Below are 10,694 nucleotides of genomic sequence, written 5' to 3'. Positions count from 1 at the left end.
AATCACACGTATTGGGCAACCCCAAACCTCAAGTATATATAGGGGGAGGGGAGGGGCTGTGACCCCACCTAGGGTTCCCTCCCTAGGGGTGGCGGCAGCCCCCAGATCCCATCTGGGTGGCGGCCACAAGGGGGAGAGGGGGAGGCGCACCTGGGGTGGGCCTTAGGGCCCATCTGCCCTAGGGTTTGCCCCTTCCCCTCTTGGAGGCGCCTTGGGCCTTGGTGGGAGGCGCCCCAGCCCACCTAGGGGCTGGTCCCTTCCCACTATTGGCCCATGTAGGCCTCCGGGGCTGGTGGCCCCACCTGGTGGACCCCCGGACCCCTCCGGTGGTCCCGGTACACTACCGGTGATGCCCGGAACACTTCCGGTGACCAAAACCATACTTCCTATATATCAATCTTTACCTCCGGACCATTCCGGAACTCCTCGTGACGTCCGGGATCTCATCCGGGACTCCGAACAACATTCGGTAACCGCGTGCATACTTTCCCTATAACCCTAGCGTCATCGAACCTTAAGTGTGTAGACCCTACGGGTTCGGGAACCATGCAGACATGACCGAGACACCTCTCCGGCCAATAACCAACAGTGGGATCTGGATACCCATGTTGGCTCCCACATGCTCCACGATGATCTCATCGGATGAACCACGATGTCAAGGACTTAATCAATCCCGTATACAATTCCCTTTGCCTAGCGGTACGATACTTGCCCGAGATTCGATCGTCGGTATCCCGATACCTTGTTCAATCTCGTTACCGGCAAGTCTCTTTACTCGTTCCGTAACACATCATCCTGTGATCAACTCCTTGGTCACATTGTGCACATTATGATGATGTCCTACCGAGTGGGCCCAGAGATACCTCTCCGTTTACACGGAGTGACAAATCCCAGTCTCGATTCGTGCCAACCCAACAGACACTTTCGGAGATACCTGTAGTGTACCTTTATAGCCACCCAGTTACGTTGTGACGTTTGGCACACCCAAAGCACTCCAACTGTATCCGGGAGTTGCACAATCTCATGGTCTAAGGAAATGATACTTGGCATTAGAAAAGCTTTAGCATACGAACTACACGATCTTTGTGCTAGACTTAGGATTGGGTCTTGTCCATCACATCATTCTCCTAATGATGTGATCCCGTTATCAACGACATCCAATGTCCATGGTCAGGAAACCGTAACCATCTATTGATCAACGAGTTAGTCAACTAGAGGCTTACTAGGGACATGGTGTTGTCTATGTATCCACACATGTATCTGAGTTTCCTATCAATACAATTCTAGCATGGATAATAAACGATTATCATGAACAATGAAATATAATAATAAATAATTTATTATTGCCTCTAGGGCATATTTCCAACAATAAGCCTTGCAAGCAATGTAACTAATGAGTTAGTTGCAGGATGATGCATTATTGAACGAGTAAAGAGACTTGCCGGTAACGAGATTGAACTAGGTATGATGATACCGACGATCGAATCTCGGGCAAGTAACTGATGGGGAACGTAGAAATAATTCAAAATTTTCCTACGTGCCACCAAGATCAATCTAGGAGATACTAGCAACGAGAGAGAGGGAGTGCATCTTCATACCCTTGAAGATCGCTAAGCGGAAGCGTTCAAGAGAACGGGGTTGATGGAGTCGTACTCGTCGTGATCCAAATCACCGATGATCCTAGCGCCGAATGGACGGCACCTCCGCGTTCAACACACGTATGGAACGGAGATGTCTCCCACGCCTTGATCCAGCAAGGAGGAGGGAGAGGTTGAGGAAGAGAGCTCCAACAGCAGCACGACGGCGTGGTGGTGATGGAGTGGCAGTTCTCCGGCAGGGCTTCGCCAAGCTCACACGGAGGAGGAGAGGTGTTAGGGAGGGGAGGGGCTGCGCCTTGGATGTGGTGGTGCAACCCTCCCTTTGCCCCTCTATTTATAGGGGAAGGGGGAAGGGGGCCGGCCCCCTCTAGATGAGATCTAGAGGGGGGGCGGCGGCCAAGGGGGAGGGGGCTTGCCCCCCAAGCCAAGGGGGGGGGGGGCGCCCCCTTTAGGGTTCCCCCCAACCCTAGGCGCATGGGCCCTTGGGGGGTTGGCGCCCCAGCCCACTTGGGGCTGGTTACCTTCCCCTTACAGCCCATAAGGCCCTCCGAGAGAGGTGGCCCCTCCCGGTGGACCCCCGGAACCCCTCCGGTGGTCCCGGTACAATACCGATATGCCCCCGAACCTTTCCGGTGACCGTATGACAACTTCCCACATATAAATCTTCACCTCCGGACCATTCCGGAACTCCTCGTGACGTCCGGGATCTCATCCGGGACTCCAAACAACATTCGGTAATCACATACAAGTCTTCCTAATAACCCTAGCGTCATCGAACCTTAAGTGTGTAGACCCTACGGGTTCGGGAACCATGCAGACATGACCGAGACAACTCTCCGGCCAATAACCAACAACGGGATCTGGATACCCATGTTGGCTCCCACATGTTCCATGATGATCTCATCGGATGAACCACGATGTCGAGGATTCAAGCAATCCCGTATAGAATTCCCTTTGTCAATCGGTACGTTACTTGCCCGAGATTCGATCGTCGGTATCCCAATACCTCGTTCAATATCGTTACCGGCAAGTCACTTTACTCGTTCCGTAACACATCATCCCGTGACCAACCCTTAGTCACATTGATCTCATTACGATGATGTCTTACCAAGTGGGCCCAGAGATACATCTCCGTCATACGGAGTGACAAATCCCAGTCTCGATTCGTGCCAACCCAACAGACACTTTCGGAGATAACCGTAGTGCACCTTTGAAGGAAATATGCCCTAGAGGCAATAATAAAGTTATTATTTATTTCCTTATTTCATGATAAATGTTTATTATTCATGCTAGAATTGTATTAACCGAAAACATATTACATGTGTGAATACATAGACAAACAGAGTGTCACTAGTATGCCTCTACTTGACTAGCTCGTTAATCAAAGATGGTTATGTTTCCTAACCATGGACAAAGAGTTGTTATTTGATTAACGGGATCACATCATTAGGTGAATGATCTGATTGACATGACCCATTCCATTAGCTTAGCACCCGATCGTTTAGTATGTTGCTATTGCTTTCTTCATGACTTATACATGTTCCTATAACTATGAGATTATGCAACTCCCGTTTACCGGAGGAACACTTTGGGTACTACCAAACGTCACAACGTAACTGGGTGATTATAAAGGAGTACTACAGGTGTCTCCAAAGGTACATGTTGGGTTGGCGTATTTGGAGATTAGGTTTTGTCACTCCGATTGTCGGAGAGGTATCTCTGGGGCCCTCTCGGTAATACACATCACATAAGCCTTGCAAGCATTGTAACTAAGATGTTAGTTGTGAGATGATGTATTACGGAACGAGTAAAGAGACTTGCCGGTAACGAGATTGAACTAGGTATTGGATACCGATGATCGAATCTCGGGCAAGTAACATACCGATGACAAAGGGAACAACGTATGTTGTTATGCGGTCTGACCGATAAAGATCTTCGTAGAATATGTAGGAGCCAATATGGGCATCCAGGTCCCGCTATTGGTTATTGACCGGAGACGTGTCTCGGTCATGTCTACATTTTCTCGAACCCGAAGGGTCCGCACGCTTAAGGTTACGATGACAGTTATATTATGAGTTTATGCATTTTGATGTACCGAAGGTTGTTCGGAGTCCCGTATGTGATCACGGACATGACGAGGAGTCTCGAAATGGCCGAGACGTAAAGATTGATATATTGGAAGCCTATGTTTGGATATCGGAAGTGTTCCGGGTGAAATCGGGATTTTACCGGAGTACCGGGAGGTTACCGGAACCCCCCGGGAGCCATATGGGCCTTAATGGGCTTTAGTGGAAAGGAGAAAGGGGCAGCCCAAGGTGGCTGCGCACCTCCCCCCTCCCCTAGTCCTATTAGGACTAGGAAAAGGTGGCCGGCCCCCCTCTCCGTCTTTCCCCCTCGGGGAATCCTAGTCCAACTAGGATTGGGGGGGGGGAGTCCTACTCCCGGAAGGAGTAGGACTCCTCCTGCGCCCTCCTCCTGGACGGCGCCCCCCTCCCCCTTGGCTCCTTTATATACTGAGGCAGAGGCACCCCAAAAACACACAAGTTGATCCACGTGATCTATTCCTTAGCCGTGTGCGGTGCCCCCTGCCACCATATTCCTCGATAATACTGTAGCGGAGTTTAGGCGAAGCCCTGCTGCTGTAGTTCATCAAGATCGTCACCACGCCGTCGTGCTGACGGAACTCTTCCCCGACACTTTGCTGGATCGGAGTCCGGGGATCGTCATCGAGCTGAACGTGTGCTAGAACTCGGAGGTGCCGTAGTTTCGGTGCTTGATCGGTTGGATCGTGAAGACGTACGACTACTTCCTCTACGTCGTGTCAGGGCTTCTGCAGTCGGTCTGCGTTGGGTACGTAGATAACACTCTCCCCTCTCGTTGCTATGCATCACATGATCTTGCGTGTGCGTAGGAAATTTTTGAAATTACTACGAAACCCAACAGTGGCATCCGAGCCAGGTTATTTATGTTGATGTTATATGCACGAGTAGAACGCAAGTGAGTTGTGGGCGATATAAGTCATACTGCCTATCAGCATGTCATACTTTGGTTCGGTGGCATTGTTGGACGAGACGACCCGGACCAACCTTACGCGTACGCTTACGCGAGACCGGTTTCCCCGACGTGCTTTGCACACAGGTGGCTTGCGGGCGACTGTCTCTCCAACTTTAGTTGAACCAAGTATGGCTACGCCCGGTCCTTGCGACGGTTAAAACGGAGTCTATTTGACAAACTATCGTTGTGGTTTTGATGCGTAGGTGAGATTGGTTCTTACTTAAGCCCGTAGCAGCCACGTAAAACTTGCAACAACAAAGTAGAGGACGTCTAACTTGTTTTTGCAGGGCATGTTGTGATGTGATATGGTCAAGGCATGATGCTGAATTTTATTGTATGATATGATCATGTTTTGTAACCGAGTTATCGGCAACTGGCAGGAGCCATATGGTTGTCGCTTTATTGTATGCAATGCAATCGTGATGTAATGCTTTACTTTATTACTAAACGGTAGTGATAGTCGTGGAAGCATAAGATTGGCGAGACGACAACGATGCTACGATGGAGATCAAGGTGTCGCGCCGGTGACGATGGTGATCATGACGGTGCTTCGGAGATGGAGATCACAAGCACAAGATGATGATGGCCATATCATATCACTTAAATTGATTGCATGTGATGTTTATCTTTTTATGCATCTTATCTTGCTTTGATTGACGGTAGCATTATAAGATGATCTCTCACTAAATTATCAAGAAGTGTTCTCCCTGAGTATGCACCGTTGCCAAAGTTCATTGTGCCCAGACACCACGTGATGATCGGGTGTGATAAGCTCTACGTCCATCTACAACGGGTGCAAGCCAGTTTTTGCACAAGCAGAATACTCAGGTTAAACTTGACGAGCCTAGCATATGCAGATATGGCCTCGGAACACGGAGACCGAAAGGTCGAGCGTGAATCATATAGTAGATATGATCAACATAATGATGTTCACCATTGAAAGCTACTCCATTTCACGTGATGATCGGTTATGGTTTAGTTGATTTGGATCACGTGATCACTTAGAGGATTAGAGGGATGTCTATCTAAGTGGGAGTTCTTAAGTAATATGATTAAATTGAACTTAAATTTATCATGAACTTAGTCCTGGTAGTATTTTGCAAATTATGTTGTAGATCAATAGCTCGCGTTGTTGCTTCCCTGTGTTTATTTTGATATGTTCCTAGAGAAAATTGTGTTGAAAGATGTTAGTAGCAATGATGCGGATTGGATCCGTGATCTGAGGTTTATCCTCATTGCTGCACAGAAGAATTATGTCCTTGATGCACCGCTAGGTGATAGACCTATTGCAAGAGCAGATGCAGACGTTATGAACGTTTGGCTGGCTCAATATGATGACTACTTGATAGTTTAGTGCACCATGCTTAATGGCTTAGAATCGGGACTTCAAAGACGTTTTGAACGTCATGGACCATATGAGATGTTCCAGGAGTTGAAGTTAATATTTCAAGCAAATACCCGAGTTGAGAGATATGAAGTCTCCAACAAAGTTCTATAGCTAAAAGATGAAGGAGAATCGCTCAACTAGTGAGCATGTGCTCAGATTGTCTGGGTACTACAATCGCTTGAATCAAGTGGGAGTTAATCTTCCAGATAAGATAGTGATTGACAGAATTCTCTAGTCACCATCACCAAGTTAGTAGAACTTCGTGATGAACTATAATATGCAAGGGATGACTAAAGTGATTCCCAAGCTCTTCGTGATGTTGAAATCGACGAAGGTAGAAATCAAGAAAGAGCATCAAGTGTTGATGGTAGACAAGACCACTAGTTTCAATAAAAGGGTAAAGGGAAGAAGGGAAACTTCAAGAAGAACGGCAAGCAAGTTGCTGCTCAAGTGAAGAAGCCCAAGTCTGGTCCTAAGCCTAAGACTAAGTGTTTCTACTGCAAAGGGACTGGTCACTGGAAGCGGAACTACCCCAAGTGATTGGCAGATAAGAAGGATGGCAAAGTGAACATAAGTATATTTGATATACATGTTATTGATGTGTACTTTACTAGTGTTTATAGCAACCCCTCAGTATTTGATACTAGTTCAGTTGCTAAAATTAGTAACTCGAAACGGGAGTTGCAGAATAAACAGAGACTAGTTAAGGGTGAAGTGACGATGTGTGTTGGAAGTGGTTCCAAGATTGATATGATCATCATCACACACTCCCCTATACTTTCGAGATTAGTGTTGAACCTAAATAAGTGTTATTTGGTTTTTGCATTGAGCATGAATATGATTTGATCATGTTTATTGCAATACGGTTATTCATTTAAAGTTAGAGAATAATTGTTGTTCTATTTACATGAATAAAACCTTCTATGGTCATACACCCAATGAAAATGGTTTGTTGGATCTCGATCGTAGTGATACACATATTCATAATATTGAAGCCAAAAGATGCAAAGTTAATAATGATAGTGCACCTTATTTGTGGCACTGCCGTTTAGGTCATATTGGTGTAAAGCGCATGAAGAAACTCCATGCTGATGGGATTTTGGAATCACTTGATGCTTGCGAACCATGCCTTATGGGCAAGATGGCTAAGACTCCGTTCTTCGGAATAATGGAGTGAGCAACTGACTTATTGGAAATAATACATACTGATGTATGCGGTCCGATGAGTGTTAAGGCTCACGGCAAGTATCGTTATTTTCTGAACTTCACAGATGATTTGAGCAGATATGGGTATATCTACTTGATGAAACATAATTCTGAAACATTTGAAAAGTTTAAAGAATTTCAGAGTGAAGTGGAAAATCATCTTGACAAGAAAATAAAGTTTCTACGATCTGATCACGGAGACAAATATTTGAGTTACGAGTTTGGTCTTCAATTAAAACAATGTGGAATAGTTTCACAAACTCATGCCACATGGAACACCACAGCATAATGGTGTGTCCGAACGTCATAACCGTACTTTATTGGATATAGTGCAATCTATGATGTCTCTTACCGATCTACCACTATCGTTTTGGGGTTATGCATTAGAGACAGCTGCATTCACGTTAAATAGGGCACCATCTAAATCCGTTGAGACGACACCGTGTGAACTATGGTTTGGCAAGAAACCTAAGCTGTCGTTTCTTAAAGTTTGGGGTTGCGATGCTTATATGAAAAAGTTTCATCCTGATAAGCTCAAACTCAAATCGGAGAAGTGCGTCTTCATAGGATATCCAAAGGAAACTATTGGATACACCTTCTATCACAGATCCGAAGGCAAGACTTTTGTTGCTAAATTCGGAAACTTTCTGGAGAAGGAGTTTCTCTCGAAAGAAGTGAGTGGGAGGAAAGTAGAACTTGACGAGGTAACTGTACCTGCTCCCTTATTGGAAAGTAGTACATCACAGAAAACTGTTTCAGTGACACCTACACCAGTTAGTGAGGAAGCTAATGATGATGATCATGAAACTTCAGAACAAGATACTACTGAACCTCGTAGATCAACCAGAGTAAGATCCGCGCCAGAGTGGTACGGTAATCCTGTTCTGGAAGTCATGCTATTAAATCATGATGAACCTACGAACTATGAAGAAGCGATGGTGAGCCCAGATTCCGCAAAGTGGCTTGAAGCCATGAAATTTGAGATGGGATCCATGTATGAGAACAAAATATGGACTTTGGTTGACTTGCCTGATGATCGGCAAGCCATAGAAAATAAATGGATCTTCAAGAGGAAGACGGACGCTGATAGTAGTGTTACTATCTACAAAGCTAGAATTGTCGCAAAAGGTTTTCGACAAGTTCAAGGTGTTGACTACGATGAGATTTTCTCACTCGTATCTATGCTTAAGTCTGTCCGAATCATGTTAGCAATTGCCGCATTTTATGAAATCTGGCAAATGGATAAACAAAACTGCATTCCTTAATGGATTTACTAAAGAAGAGTTGTATACGATGCAACTAGAAGGTTTTGTCGATCCTAAAGGTGTTAACTAAATATGCAAGCTCCAGCGATCCATCTATGGACTGGTGCAAGAATCTCAGAGTTGGAATATACGCTTTGATAAGTTGATCAAAGCATATAGTTTTATAGACTTGCGGTGAAGCCTGTATTTACAAGAAAGTGAGTGGGAGCACTACAACATTTCTGATAAGTATATGTGAATGACATATTGTTGATCGGAAATAATGTAGAATTATTCTGCAAAGCATAAAGGAGTGTTTGAAAGGAGTTTTTCAAAGAAAGATCTCGGCGAAGCTGCTTACATATTGAGTATCAAGATCTATAGAGATAGATCAAGACACTTGATAAGTTTTTTCAATGAGTACATACCTTGAAAAGATTTTGAAGTAGTTCAAAATGGAACAGTCAAAGAAAAGGTTTCTTGCCTGTGTTACAAGGTGTGAAGTTGAGTAAGACTCAAAGCCCGACCACGGCAGAAGATAGAAAGAGAATGAAAGTCATTCCCTATGCCTCAGTCATAGGTTCTATAAAGTATGCCATGCTGTATACCAGATCTATTGTATGCCCTACCACTGAGTTTGGCAAGGGAGTACGATAGTGATCTAGGAGTAGATCACTGGACAGCGGTCAAAATTATCCTTAGTGGAATAAGGATATGTTTCTCGATTATGGAAGTGAAAAAGAAAAAAAAGGTTCGTCGTAAAGGGTTACGCCGATGCAAGTTTTGACACTAATCTAGATGACTCTAAGTCTCGGTCTAGATACATATTGAAAGTGGGAGCAATTAGCTAGAGTAGCTCCATGCAGAGCATTGTTGACATAGAAATTTGCAAAATACATGCGGATCTGAATGTGGCAGACCCGTTGACTAAGATTCTCTCACAAGCAAAACATGATCACACCTTAGTACTCCTTGGGTGTTAATCACATAGCGATGTGAACTAAATTACTGAATATAGTAAACGCTTTGGGTGTTGGTCACATGGCGATGTGAACTATGGGTGTTAATCACATGATGATGTGAACTATCGATGTTAATCACATGGTGATGTGATCTAGATTATTGACTCTAGTGCAAGTGGGAGACTGAAGGAAATATGCCCTAGAGGAAATAATAAAGTTATTATTTATTTCCTTATTTCATGATAAATGTTTATTATTCATGCTAGAATTGTATTAACCAGAAACATAATACATGTGTGAATACATAGACAAACAGAGTGTCACTAGTATGCCTCTACTTGACTAGCTCGTTAATCAAAGATGGTTATGTTTCCTAACCATGGACAAAGAGTTGTTATTTGATTAACGGGATCACATCATTAGGTGAATGATCTGATTGACATGACCCATTCCATTAGCTTAGCACCCGATCGTTTAGTATGTTGCTATTGCTTTCTTCATGACTTATACATGTTCCTATAACTATGAGATTATGCAACCCCTGTTTACCGGAGGAACACTTTGGGTACTACCAAACGTCACAACGTAACTGGGTGATTATAAAGGAGTACTACAGGTGTCTCCAAAGGTACATGTTGGTTTGGCGTATTTCGAGATTAGGTTTTGTCACTCCGATTGTCGGAGAGGTATCTCTGGGGCCCTCTCGGTAATACACATCACATAAGCCTTGCAAGCATTGTAACTAAGATGTTAGTTGTGAGATGATGTATTACGGAACGAGTAAAGAGACTTGCCGGTAACGAGATTGAACTAGGTATTGGATACCGACGATCGAATCTCGGGCAAGTAACATACCGATGACAAAGGGAACAACGTATGTTGTTATGCGGTCTGACCGATAAAGATCTTCGTAGAATATGTAGGAGCCAATATGGGCATCCAGGTCCCGCTATTGGTTATTGATCGGAGACATGTCTCGGTCATGTCTACATTTTCTCGAACCCGTAGGGTCCGCACGCTTAAGGTTACGATGACCGTTATATTATGAGTTTATGCATTTTGATGTACCGAAGGTTGTTCGGAGTCCCGGATGTGATCACGGACATGACGAGGAGTCTCGAAATGGTCGAGACGTAAAGATTGATATATTGGAAGCTATGTTTGGATATCGGAAGTGTTCCGGGTGAAATCGGGATTTTACCGGAGTACCGGGAGGTTATCGGAACCCCCCGGGAGCCATATG

The sequence above is a fragment of the Triticum urartu genome, chromosome 5A (genome assembly GCF_056163025.1).
Source record: "Triticum urartu cultivar PI428250 chromosome 5A, HENAU_Tu73, whole genome shotgun sequence".
NCBI classification, from domain to species: Eukaryota; Viridiplantae; Streptophyta; class Magnoliopsida; order Poales; family Poaceae; genus Triticum; species Triticum urartu.
This window is presented reverse-complemented; position numbering follows the sequence as displayed.